This window comes from Sinohyriopsis cumingii, chromosome 4, assembly GCF_028554795.1.
Source record: "Sinohyriopsis cumingii isolate HCF-2022 chromosome 4, ASM2855479v2, whole genome shotgun sequence".
In the NCBI taxonomy this organism is placed as follows: domain Eukaryota; kingdom Metazoa; phylum Mollusca; class Bivalvia; order Unionida; family Unionidae; genus Sinohyriopsis; species Sinohyriopsis cumingii.
In genome coordinates this window covers 14,193,840-14,208,407 of record NC_142964.1, presented here as the reverse complement: position 1 = coordinate 14,208,407, position 14,568 = coordinate 14,193,840, and the positions used below count along the sequence as shown (strand labels likewise).

The window sequence follows — 14,568 nt, the reverse complement described above, 5'->3', positions numbered from 1 at the left end:
GTATGAGTGTGTATGTGTGTGGTTTGGATTTTTAACGTAGCTTTAACAATATTTCAGTCATATCGCTACGATGTCTGCAGTGTGATAGTGATGTCTAGCACTGGGGCATGATGTCCCACCCAGTCACATTATCCTGACACCAGGCCTGACACCAGGCCGACCATTCCTAACACTAACCTCTTAATGCTGAGCTCCAAGCGAGGTAGCTGTTAGTACCATTTTTGTAAGTCTTTGGTATGATTCGGTCGGGGATTGAACCCACTACCTTCCGCATCCGAGGCGGTACGACACTTCCTGGTACGATCGATATATTTGGTATTGTTATCAGTAAAGTTGTAGAAGCTTAAAATTGCTTGGGAAGTATATTTTACGATGATGTTTTGGACTGAGGTATTTAAATTATTGTGGATTTATCTGGCTTGTGAGATGTTCTACTACGATATATGCTATGCATATTTTGTTTGTAATTGACCTTTGTCCATAATTGATTTAATAAGTGTTGGGTCCACCTGACTAATATTTTATAAACAGCATATTATATAGCTAATTATTGTCTATGATTTTATATTAAATATTAATGTCATTATTACTTAGAGGTAAACATGTTCATGTGGCCTTTTGACTTTGGAAGTTTGTAGAAGAGATCTAACTTTTGAATTTGATAGAAATATAGCCCTCATCCTGATCCTCATGTTGTGACTTATGGTTTTATATAAGGGAGAGTAAACAGAAATTCTTTATTCCATATATTAACATCATTCTTATTGGAATCAATTTAAGTTGTGTTTCAATTAATCTTTGGGAGGATTTTTAAATTTACATTATTCACTGGAATTACAAAGTGCCGAATAATACTCTCGGACTAAATCACTTTTTAGGGATCATTGTGAATTCATTTAGAGATATTTTGTATCATACCATTTTGATACATCAAGACTATTAGAACGTCAACACAATTCCAGGCTATTGGTACATCAGCACTTTCAAGATTGTAATGCAGTCGGAACACCACCGGGATTAATTCAGAATGCTCTATACTTTTGGAATTTTGACAAAACCTTTAGGACTAAGTTCTTTTTAAATTTTCATTTTGTATTCTTGGGAAAATACACGATTTGTTTAATTTTGCAAAACTTGTAGGTTTTCATTCATTTCTGTTACTTAGTTTAAGACCATATATTAGTAACACCATCTTTATTACGTATTACCGAACCTTATAAGCAACATACACATTTACACCTACTACAGTATAATGAGGATGTATTCATATTGTACCTGTTCAGCGGTCGTTTTAAAAGTTCTACTTTTTCTAAGCGAGAAGATAAGCCCGTATAATTAGACCAATCCCAATGAGTGTATGCAAACAATTTAAAAACATTATCAAAGTCATTTCAATATGGAGTCATCAAGACTTTCTCCTTCACCCTTTCCTCCAAGTAATCTATTGGCATTGCTGTTTCACTGGACTGTGCAATACTTCGAACGGATTATCGTGCTCTGTTCGTTTATTTTCACCTCCGTTTGGATCCCATAGTTTCAAAAGATATTTTCTTCAAGCAGCTGCTAGACAATTATAAGTCACCGATACCAGTTCATAAAAATCACGTGATCGTGCAATATTATTGGCTGAGCCTGTATCACTCTGGAGACTATTTTTGTATATGATTTTAATCAGATTTGGTAAATAAGCTTATTGATTCATTGTCGTTAAAATGCTTGTAATATGGGAGATTATTCTGTCCATATTAATCAGATGACTGACTGAGACTTTGCTCGTGAGATTAAATGTATTACTGATTTAGATATAATTGACTAAATATTTTTATATCATCAAGAATTTGGATAAGTGTGACTATGATAAAATATGTAAAACTGGTTTGACATAAAGGTTGGGGGACACTTTACATCGGATTAAGTTTTTATAATGCTACATATGCATGTTTTGGTGAAATGGTCAAGTTATGCAAGTAGGTGAGCGACATTAAGCCCACTTGGAGTTCTTGTTCTATAAACGAATACGATTTTTCTCAACAGTAAAGTTTATCCATGACCATTTCATCATGCATATTCATGAGATATGATCAGAATTCCGATCTTAGACTGTTTCCATGAACTCTTTAACCAATTTTTCTGCTTCTTTAAAATCTTAAATTCTATATTAGTACATAATTGCGTTAGTCAGTTATTTGCTTATTTTGTATTTTGATTTTGTTTTTCGAATAACTGCTTTGAAACATGTTGGCATCTCAATGTATCGCCATTAGAAATCACATGGTTAGGTTGCTGAAACAGAAGCATTCTTTATGAGATGCGGAGATGATATCTGGAAGTGAGAAAACATCTGCCTGTCTAATCATGTGGTTCTTTGAAATCGTTATAGCGGTATTTGAATGTGGGTAACTTTGAAAAATACTAGTACTCGTTAGTCTGCAACTATCTTGTTATCTGTGTACGGCGCGTGAAGATCCAGCAGCGATTGTTCTTTTATTCCCTGGGATCACAAGGTAGATATATCAAAGTAGATGCCAGACATATAAGAAATTCAAGTGCATCATAAAACTCCAATAGACTTGCCTTCGCTTTCCTATTTTCTGGATAATCATATAATCAGGAAACAAAAGGATGTCGCTATATTCAGAGCTCAAATACGAATCTTGGTGCATTGAATTCATAGTATTGGAGTACTAACACAGCCTTGGCACTTCTTGTTTGGTCAAAAACAGTGTTTCAAACAAATGTTCGGAAGTTATAAGTAAATCTATATAAGTTGATAATATAATACACAGTTATTAGTTGATGTTTGTGTGTGTGTCTGTCTGTGTGTGTGTGTCTGTGTGTGTGTGTGTGTGTTTGAGAGAGAGATTGCGCATGAGTGAAGTAGCTGAAAGTGTACGACTCGCCTGAATTTTGACTCATATGCATCGCAGTTTGATCACTCATTTGCATGTTATAGTTGTTGTTGTTGTTGTTGTTACAGGGTTTAACGCCATTTTTCAGCACAAGATAGGCTATACATGTCGGCCATTATAAATGGTGGAGGAAGAACCCCGGAAAACCCCAGAAAGAACCATTGACCCACCAGAAACTACTGTCAAGCTTTTTCACGTACCCACATTGACCGAGCCTGAGACTCGAACCCACGCAGACAGAGGTGAAAAGGCAGTGATCCGTAACGGTAAGCGCTTTAGACCATTTGGCCACTCGGAGCCACTTCATGCTAAAGCTTTTCATATCTATTTTTTAAAACTTGGTGGTGAGGATAAGGTCAACAAGAATGTTATGCCCTTTGAACCTTTCAAGGAATAGTCCAATGTGACCGGTTCACTTCAAAATTGAATAGTCATATGCGCCTGGTCTACTTCAAAACTGAATAGTCTTATGTGCCTGGTCTACTTCAAAACTGAATAGTCATGTGAGCCTATCCACTTAAAAACTGAATAGCCGTATGGTCATTGTCTACTTCAAAAATGAATAGTCATATGGGTCTATCCACTTCGAGACTGAATAGTCATATCGGCCTGGTCCACTTCAAAATTATACATTACACTGCATGGCTCTTTCGTGCGAAATTTTAATATCTGGATGACATCTGGATAGATCTTATCTGTTTCCTATGTGGACTAGGCCCTAATAAATATGGTAATGAGCGGTCAAAAGTCAATCATTATTGTACCTCTATAAATGACTACTGCCAATGGCAGTACTCGAGCTCAAAATCTTTGATTCTGAATCCTGATTCCAACCAACTGCAGTTGTTTATATATGAACCATGTTTTAGTTTACTTCAAGAATTCTTTATATCAAAATTGTCAGACCACAGGTTTAGTCAACATATGTCAGGTTCTCCACCCCACCCCACCCTATCCGTATTTGATTTTAAAAAATATTACCTTATTTTCTAGTATATAAAGCTCATCGCTCTGTGAAAAGCGTGAACCAGCTATACTGTCATAAACTGTGCCGGCATATCAGGGTCTATGACGTTCATTCCGCTGGGTATTTCAAGCGAATTATGCGATCTCAGATCTGGTTCCTGGTTGTACGCTCGCTGCAGCTTTGACAGTTTAAAGAGTTTCATATCTCTCTCTCCACAGTGCTGGTTCTTCACCAATTATAGTTGCCGCCATGAATAGGCTATAGTGTGCTGAAAAATGGCGTTCAACACAAAAGCCGAGATGAAACCTGGCTTATATACGTTTTTAAAAGTTAAATCTACACAAAATCTATTAAAAATACTGAAAATATCAGATTTAAAAACACGGTCTAAAGATGCGTAAACTGCATGTATATTTTGTATTCGGGCCATAACAGCAAAATTTTATTAAAAGAACAAATCAAATCTGCTTAATAACGTGCGTATAATAAGGAGAACTAAACAGTTTTTACCTAGCTCCAGACAAAGTACTGAATCCATTCGTGACAAATAACAATGGCATTTTCGACCAGATATAACAATATGTACCAATGAAAGTACCCGAAGTACTGTAAGGCTTCCGCTATAATAATGGATATAGTTGGCTGCCCTTTTTTCTTGACAAAGTATGGGAGCAATGCTCGTATGCATCATCAACATTAATTTTGAAGTTATAATCAATGTTTTGAAAAAGATTTCCTTAACCTAGGCTATGCATGACAGATCAAACATGCTCTGCTTTGTTGTAACGAGGAATTTATGGGGGAAAACAGATAAAAGATAAAACACGATGGTTGAAAAGGATCTGGACTATATCTTGTTCTAACACGACCCAGCTCAGAAATCCACTCATACTTTTTGAGACCTGTAAATGCTGCTGAATAACTGAATCCTGAAAAAGAGATAATAACAAACATTATATTTTCTGAATTTTTTTTCCATCTTTTAGCTGAACCGATTGGATATCAGATCGAAATTCACTGATGGACTCGTGTAATACCATACGTCATGCTGAACACGTTTGGTGGAGAAATCTGTCTATCGTTTTGTAAGTTACATTTTGCTGCGTGCTTTCTGGATGCATGCATCTTTTAAAATGGCATAAGTTTATTGAAAAGACTGTTTGATGAAAGCAATGACACGAATCATCGATCGTACATTTCAAATGTTAATGTGACATCTGAAGAACATATAAAACGGGTATAAACTATTCCTGGAAAGTCCACAAATGCAGGAGCATAATGAGCAGCAGTGCATCACAAGGATATTAAGAGGCCATACCGTATCAAGCTAGGCTCGTTATCCAGCTTTCACTTAATTTACACATCTTGTTCTATCATCGTGCTCTAAATAATAGGGCGAAAATGAATACAAACCCACTATATCAATAGGTGTATATATTTTCCTATTAAGACGGTGAAGCTGCTTGACATTAATTTTGGGGGGAAATATTACTTTTTGATAATGCCAAGATATTTACTCAAGACGTAGGGGGAAATATTAAACGAGGCTCTGACATCGGTGAGCTTAACAGTTGGAGATGATCAGCCGTTGTTTCTGGCGGAAACAAGTCAGAATCTGTACGTTTTGCATGGAGTGTGGAGGTAAAATGTCTTGCTTGCTAATTATCATAAAAACGGCTTTCCTGGAAATCAGACAACAACAACAACAACAACAATAATAATAATACATAAATAAATAAATAAATAAATAAATCACGTATAGAGTCAAGGAATATATTTACGTGGGTAATACAGTTTCGCAAAATATTTGCGTTCCGGGTAAAATGTTTGCATATACATATTTTTTATACACATATAATGAACATAAAAAGGCAAAATAGTTATTATAGTGGTGTTAGGACTGGTCGGCCTGATGTCAATATAATGTGATTGTGTGGGACACCATTCTATAAGCCTGCGGCATGACGTCACAGCACTAGACATCACTATAAACTGCCACGCTGCAGACATCGTAGCCATGTGACTGAAAAATTGTTAAAGCTATCTTAAACATTCGAAATCACACCCACTATATACGGTAATAATGTGTCACCAATTAGATGAGTTTGAAAATAATAACAGGAAAGCTGTGAAAACTTTGCATTTATGTAATTACTAAATCAATCTGATAGTTTGATATAAAAAAACCTGCAAAGATAGTTTGAGAACGATGCGATTTCAAGGAAGTGTATTGTTGTGTGGCCATGTGTGTTGCTTTTGCTCTTCTTCTACTTCCTCCGAAGAGTTACGATCGAGCCATAACAGAAGAACAAAAGCGACAATAAAAAGCCCTTTCCAGAAAGGCTGAAAATAGAAAGGAAAGAAGAAATTTAGAATTTCTATAGTGTAGGTTTGTTCCAGAATTTAAAGAAAAAGACTATCATTTAGTTAGACCACCCACCCTTGAAATCGCGCAACGCCCGTAATTGTTTCAAAATCAGCTTTGAGCATATAAAGATGCAAAGGGTATTTTCAGCGAAAAGTATGTAGACGAGACAAACAGTTACATAACTCAGACGTAAGCAGACGAAAAATAACTCGTGTCATAATTCTCTTCAAGTAAAGGATGCTAAATACCATCTGCTTTCTGGCAAGAAAAAGGAAAGATAACGTGTAAGCTACCAAATATATCCAATTGCTGCACCTATTTTAAGAATATACAAATTCTTTAGTTACTATATATGTCATTTATTTTATCATTAGGTTTTGTTGTTATAGATTATAATAGAAAAATTTCTGAAAGTTACAAAAATAGAGTATTTTGTACAAGTTTTGAATCACATGTTCACGCATCACATATAGCTATGGAATGAAGACGGTAGCAAAGAATGCCGCACAATAATTAGAGGGAATCCGACACACAATTAATATCCCATTATTTTTATTATTATTTCGGTCTGGAAACTTGCAACACATAGATCAACCTTGAGATATGCATTTGTTCATTTTTACTTACAACGGAGCTTAATAACGTGAAATTAGAGAAGCGGCATTCCAATCTATATTTGTGTTTTTGTTTCGTTTTGAATGTTGAAAGATCAAAGAAAGATGAATGTATGGTACACTCTTTGTCGAGTTAGTGGTCACCTTTCAAGTACTTATATAATCAACATATTTCACGCCCTACAGGCTCGGGGATGTCTTCCTTCCATCATATTACAGATAACTAGTGCAATCAGGAGCTAGGAGGCTCAGTTATTAGCGATCAATAAACTGTAGGTTCGAATCTTTCCTTCTGATCAACCCGGATCTGCTACTTTAGTGTGCTATTGAGCAAAGATCTATATTACAAATTGTCTTGTGTTGATGTGCTGCACAAAAAACAAAAACAAAAAGCAAAAAACACCCCACAAAAAATCAAACATGAGAAGTGAAAAAACCAAATGAGCTTGAGGATGGTTGCCATGGTTACCAGCTAATATAACTGCTTTACTGCTCTATCTAATGAAAATATTAAACCATGATTTAAAAGTAGTATTCGTTATTTTATCGTTTTCTCCTTTGGTTTAGTTTTGCATTCAAATACTTTGTAATTCTTCTATTTGTCTCTATTCTTATTCATTCACTTGTTTAATCAATCATTCATTCCTTCATTTTTTCTTACTATAACTATTCGCCAACGTCTGTTCATTCACTTGATTGCCGATTTCTTGCTTACATTTATATTAACTTCAAGTATGATGGATGAAATCGCAGATATAATTAATTAGATCACTATCAAAGTTAAAGTATTTCATATAAAATAAATTGTCTTTACGATCTGAATACATATAATGATTATGATACTTAAATAATGTATGCTCCCTCTCTGTCTCTCCTTTTCTCTCTCTCTCTCTCTCTCTCTCTCTCTCCCCCCCCCCGTCTCTCTCTCTCTCTCTCTCTCTAATCAGACCGCTCCGGTGGCCTAGTGGTTAGAGCGTCCGCCTCGGATGCGGTAGGTCGTGGGTTCGATCCCCGGTCGAGTCATACCAAAGACTTACAAAAATGGTACTAAGAGCTGCCTCGCTTGGCGCTCAGCATTAAGAGGTCATTGTTAGGACTGGTCTGCCTGGTGTCAGGATAATGTGACTGGGTGGACATCATGCTACATGTCTGCGGCATGATGCCCCAGTGCTAGACATCACTATAAACTGCCACACTGCAGACATCGTAGTGATATGACTGACAAATTGTTAAAGCTACGTTAAAAATCCAAATCACACACACACACACACACACACACTCTCTCTCTCTCTCTCTTCAACACACAATTAACATTGTTTTCTAATGAACGATTTATATTCGCGACGGCGAAAAGAGCAAAGAAATTCGGCTATTATTATTTTCTTTTACTAACTGAGAATCTCTATTCAGAAATAAATATCTCTTGCAGAAAAACCACCCCAAACAATTTAAATTTAAGGAGGTAGTCATTCATTTTGGGAAGGCCACAGAACAGCTTGATAGATTCATTGTTTTCCCTTTAAACGATAAAATAAAAATTGTATATGCCTTATATGGTAATTAATTTTCACTTTGCAAAAACAAATCACTTTCCTCATTATACTCAAACTCTATTAAAGAAAGCATAAAATCCTTGTAATTTAAGAAGTGATCAAGCGTCATTTATATCACAAAGTTGTAGGTTAAACATGTAGTTTCTCTTTAGCTGTATTCGCCTTTCGTCTTTTTTGTCGAATGGAATAACTGAGTGCTGAACAAAGGAACATGCTGATCTTCCTTACAGAAATACCAGACCTCAGTTAAAGATTATCTTTTGGAACCAATAACGTCACACACATTTAGCGTGCCGGAAGAACAAGAAAACCCTTAATTCAACCGTGGGTAAAGTGCTGTGTTAAAAACCTGTTTTATTAGCTCTGACGTTCGACGAATTATGAAATTTTAAGAAAAATGAAATATCTGTAGCCAAGAAGGAAACACTCACGCATGCATGTATGTATATCACAATTTATATGTCGATACTCTTTCTACCATCTATGGACATGGCTTGGTCGGACTGCTGTTCACTTATATTATTGTAACATCACACATGCTTTTGATGGGTGTTGTTAGTAAGCCCAACAGCTACAGTACCAAGTGGGAAGATTATACAAGTGACATAACTATTAACGATACGTAAATCAATTAATCGGCGGAAATATTTTATTTATTACGTCCAATGCTTCTAACGCAAGGTGAAGGTAAGTAGTTCTTATATGAAATAAAAATAAGAACGGTGCCTACAAAGAAATATCTCATGACTGATTTAATTTTTTATATTAATATTTATATTAATTTACTTTTGACGCATGAACTCGGAACGTTGGTGCATATTGTAACTTTAATTTTAACCATAACAGGTTAGTATCTATTGCAAATCGACTGTCTCACATATGTGTAACCTTTACGTTCAAATAATATGACAGTTTCACGTGAACTTATTCATAATATTTGTTTCTACATTCCAAACCCACTTAATCCGTTCTGATAACAATGCTATCTATTTTTCTTTTCTAATAACTTATATCAACGACATATTTGAGAACTCTATTTGCATGCTGAACTTTTGGAATATGAGTTGTTATGAATTAAGATGTTGCTAAATGACAGTGAAGAATTCATTACAATTTCATTTTTCTTTTGTTTATGCAATTAATCTTCTTAAAAAAATGTCTTATTAACCTCTTCAGGCGTAAATTATGAAATCGTGAATGTAATTCAAATTTTCCCTCGTGTTTCATTTGTCAGCTATCAGCCAAAACGACCACAGTTTCTGTACTCGTTTTTTATCGGTATGGTTTCCAGAGGTTCATGTTCTTCTCACCCTGTGAGTACAACAATACTTTGTTCTCACAGGTCTCCGAATTAGCAACGCTATTAACGGGGGGGGGGGGGGGGGGGAGGGGGAGGGTAGATGCTATACCTGGATTCAGATCACTTTATATCTCCTGTAATAATAATAATAATAATAATTGTATTATTATTATTATTATTATTATTATTATTAATCCCGTTACCGCAACGTAAAAATATTGCGTTTTTACGAGATAATATTGAGTTATTAAGAGAGTATTACGTTATTCCGTGATAACATTGCTTTATTACGATGTTTTATTGCATCATTACTATATAACCCTACGTTATTACGAGATAATATTGCGTTATTACGAGATAACATTGCGTTATTACGAGCTGGTACTGTGTTATTATAAGATAGTTTTGCGTTGTTATGAGATAGTATTGCGTTATTACGAGATTTAATGTAGTCTCAGTTCCCATACATAGGATTTACATTTAGACTGATTTATACAACATGTCGGATACATTAGACATATACACTTTAATCAAATTCTATTTTTTGGCACATAATAATCAAATCGTAAGTTGCAGACATACACTGCAAAGAGAAAATTGAAGAATGTTCTATTCTAGAGAAAGAAAAATAATACAGAACTCATTCAGGCGGCTGCATTTATCTAGAAAGAGATAGAGATTGCTGGATGTTAGCATGGATACAGATGGATGTACACAAATTGTGTTCGTGAGGGTTTTGTGAAAGTGTCTGAGTTCTGTTGCAAATTTTTTGTCCTCAAGGGATCGAATTGCGGAAAGGCAGCCCCTTAAGACGCCGCATGCACTTAGTCGTGGACCCAACTACACGTGACATGAAGATTCTAATGATAAACGAAAAACATACTGAATATTCATCAATGGATGTGTTGATGGATTTCGCGACAAGCTTGTGGTGGAAGAATGGCACGTAGTATTTTCTATTATTTCATGGAAGCGGTCAAGTATCGGAAAGGTTGCCCTTGAATAATATACACTAACATGGGAGTGGAAAATACTGTCTTATAAAAAAAGTCAACAAGATGATCGCGCTGCAGCTGATGGTGTTGTATGCGGAGGGTGTTTAATTCTGGCAGAGTGTCCTCAAGAAACAATGACTACAAATCTGGATCGAATTATTCCTACAAATGCAACAAGATGGTTACACTATTGACCGCTATCTGGATGAATATTTGTAATGATTTTGCTTGCTGGAAGTTATTAAGTGAGAATTTGTTAAAGTGAAAGTATTTTAAATATCGAAGTCTTATCGGATGCATGATTTAGTTAAGAAAGGGTCATCGAAAAGGAATAAAACCTAGCCACTTTGCTTCTCATACAATTTTCCATTCACTTATAAAAATGAAATCACGCCATGCTTGTCTCCTCTTATATGATACACGGTACTAATTATGTGGAAAAATGGGAACCAGCCTGGAAACGGGTGAACGTAAAATGGAGTGCATAAAGGGTTTGGCTGGTCAGGATTGGTTAATAATATCAGTTATGTTTTAGGAGAAAGAAACGTTTGAGAGCTTATCCTAGTTGTAAGTGAGATTTTTTTTAGAGATATTGCTTTATTGATGGAATTTCAGTCCTTTAACAGTCTTGAGTTTGGAACACTCATTACTAAAATCTTGGTGCGGAATTGAAAACACATGTTTTAAAAACACGCAGGTCCAGAAAATGCAGCGGCTCATATACTTCCTATACACAGAAGCTGACATCCAGGCTTCATCTATACTGATACATATAGGTTTTATCAAGAGAACTCAGAAATTTTAAGTTAATGAATTTTTAATATCATGGTGTTTTCATAGGTTTACTATGGGAAACGTATTAGTACCGTAAGTCCTTTAGGGAGAAACAAATGTCAGACGTAGCAATTACTGAGTAGTCGTTGCCCGCATTTTTAACGGCGTCTCGTTTTCTTCTTTCTTCATGTGCACATCTCTAAAACAACTCTTTTGAACTTTATGAAACTTTCGATATTTAATGTCGAGCGAGGCGTGCTTTTTTCATTATTGTGGAGTCCCTTTCTTACAGGAGGTTAAAGCAATCACACAGTCTGCATATTTTGTTACAGATTATTGTAAATTTGAATGAATTATTCTTTCATGTTTGGATTATTGTGTGTTCGCTTTCTTTCTGAACCAGCCGTTTATTGGGGTCATGCCCTTTGGTTGTGTCCCATTTTGTCTTCCTGTCTCACGAGGATATCACTAGAAAATCATCTAGATACCCACTATATAATCATATATGGACTTTCTCAGCATGCAAAGTCCAATGTATATATATATATACATATATATATATATATATATATATATATATATATATATATATATATATATATATATATATATATATATATATATATATATATATATATATATATATATCTATGCATGAAGTCAACACATGCCACTGGGTCTCTTTCTGCCTTCTTGGAACTAGCTTCTGGGCCATGACTTTCAAACCATTCACTTACCCTCTTGGAACTAGCTTCTGGATCATGACTTTCAAATCATTGTCTCTTACCGTCTTGGAACCAGCTACCAAATCATGACTTTCAAATCATTGTCTCTTACCGTCTTGGAATCGGCTACTGGGTCATGACCTTCGAACTGTTGTTTGACATCCCCATGCTACATTTAATGGACACTGATGGAAGTAACGGCAACGTAGTATACAGAAACAGAAGAAGACAAGGCATGGCTTTCCTCTGATCCTTTTTATTTCTTTAGTTGCTGAAAACGCCTGCATACAGAATTTATTTCTATGAAACTTTTGAGACTTTGAATATGAGTACTATAACATTGTTAGATAGCTTATGGTATAAAGCAAGGAAAAGAACTGACAACATTTTAAAATATAAACACAGTAATTTCATGTATCAACATAGGAGGACAAACAATAAATAACTGCATGCAGTTTTATGTAATGTTTGTCATTAAAATAATTATATTTTGTTTATTTATTTACTTATTCTTCTGAAATACAGTATTTCCTTACTAAACTCTAAATGAAAAAGACGATATAGGGAAGATGATTTAACAATACTGTATTTAATATTGAACAGGTTACTAGATAGCTCCCCTGAAGTGTGGAACAGGCATCGCATCCGAAGTAATCTGAGTACATAATTAGCTTACGACAAGCTGTACAGATTGTCCCACCAGTGTGGATTTAAGAATTTAAATTGCAATGTAGACAATTTAGATACCGAAGTCTGTGAGGCAGAATGACAAGCAAAGAATGACTTCCCATGTGAACAGAATTTATACAAATTACGTCTGATTCTGATGGACGAGAGCTGGAATGAGCCGGTATATCCGTATGAAGCCATACATTGTTACCAGGATACTGAGAACATTTATAATAACACTCTGTAAGAACAGCAACATCATTTATGAAACAAACAAGATGAAACATAGGATGAGATGAAGAAGTTCTCATTGTCGATTGATAAAATAGTATAGAATATTGAGAGAAAATCTCAATAAAATAATGTCTCTTTATGTTTCACAACTGCACTGTTAAAAATGTCTTTAAGTTCTGAAGTGACCAAAGACAGTAATGATATAACAAATTCCATGGATTAACACTGAAAGAAATAGTGCCCAGTTTGTAGAGATAACAATACCAAATAATATTATATTGATAAAGTGTCACGATATTGGTCAGAATACTGTCTGAAAAATTAGCATACATATAAAAACATAATTTTGTTTTGGTAAATCAGTTTTGCGTCTAATATATGTACCTTTCCCTTATTTAGTAATGATTTGTGTACTACTTGTAAAGTTATATTACATAATCCAAGCGACTATATGTAACCTTCCCTTATTTAGTAATGATTTGTGTACTACGTATAAAGTTAGATTACATATTCCAAGTGCCAATATGAAACCTTCCCTTATTTATTAATGATTTATGTAAAGTTAGATTACATAATTCATGTAATAATACTACTACTACTGACTTACAAATCGATTTAAATACAGCAGTTGACCAAATTTTAGGCGGATAAAATGTTGGTCACTCTGACCTTATCTTGAATGTATTATTTGCTAACGACACACTTATAAATTAGCCACGTTTCATGACACTAATGTGAACAATGCAGGAGAAACTAAACCTCAGACCAATCCTAATTGCAAAAATTCGTTCTAAAAGTTTCAACATACATACCCTCCTCGCAAAAAGGAATTGTGCCACACGTCAAGCATTTACAGTAGCTTGATTGATAGTAACAGTGTCTTGAAACGGCACATCATATTGTTTTCTTTAAAACAAAATGATGAGTGGCAGTCGATTCAATGAGTTTGCGTACCTGTTTGCATTAGAGGTTTACACTACCCATGTTCCAGTAAACACGTTTTCCAAAACACGTCTGATAAGAATAATCATTCCTCTCTCAGTCACCGCCACCAAAAAACAGTTTTCGTCAAGTGTGTTTACTATTTTAATGATAAATGTGTACGTATTTTAATTAATTTGACAGAACGTTCTTTTAGAAACGCGTGAGGTATACATAGGGACGATGAAGTTATGTACTTTCTGTTTATGTATACATATGTGAGAAAAGGGTTTCAAATTCGAATCCCGTCAGGGGTAGCCCGGATCGGCTTCCATTGTGTGTTCTTGGTCAAGGTATTTCACTATTGTCTAATAAGATATACAATGAGTTATTTGAATCTAGATTTGGTTGAAAGTTTTTCTACAATATGACTTCCAGAGCAGTTAAAATCAATTTTTATAGGGGACGCACTGCCGACGCAAGGCCATACCATTAGCTTGCATCTTGTCTCAGTCTATAGACCATCGCCAACGCCGTGA

At 35.2% G+C, this 14,568-nt stretch overlaps 1 long non-coding RNA gene across 1 annotated transcript; it reads left to right on the top strand.

The window, feature by feature from the left end:
* The first annotated feature begins 2,340 nt into the window (after nucleotides 1-2,340).
* LOC149800642 (uncharacterized) lies at nucleotides 2,341-7,389 on the top strand. The gene is made up of 2 exons (XR_016420416.1): nucleotides 2,341-2,504; nucleotides 4,863-7,389. It is a non-coding gene; the product is annotated as an uncharacterized LOC149800642 (long non-coding RNA).
* Nucleotides 7,390-14,568: the final 7,179 nt, after the last annotated feature.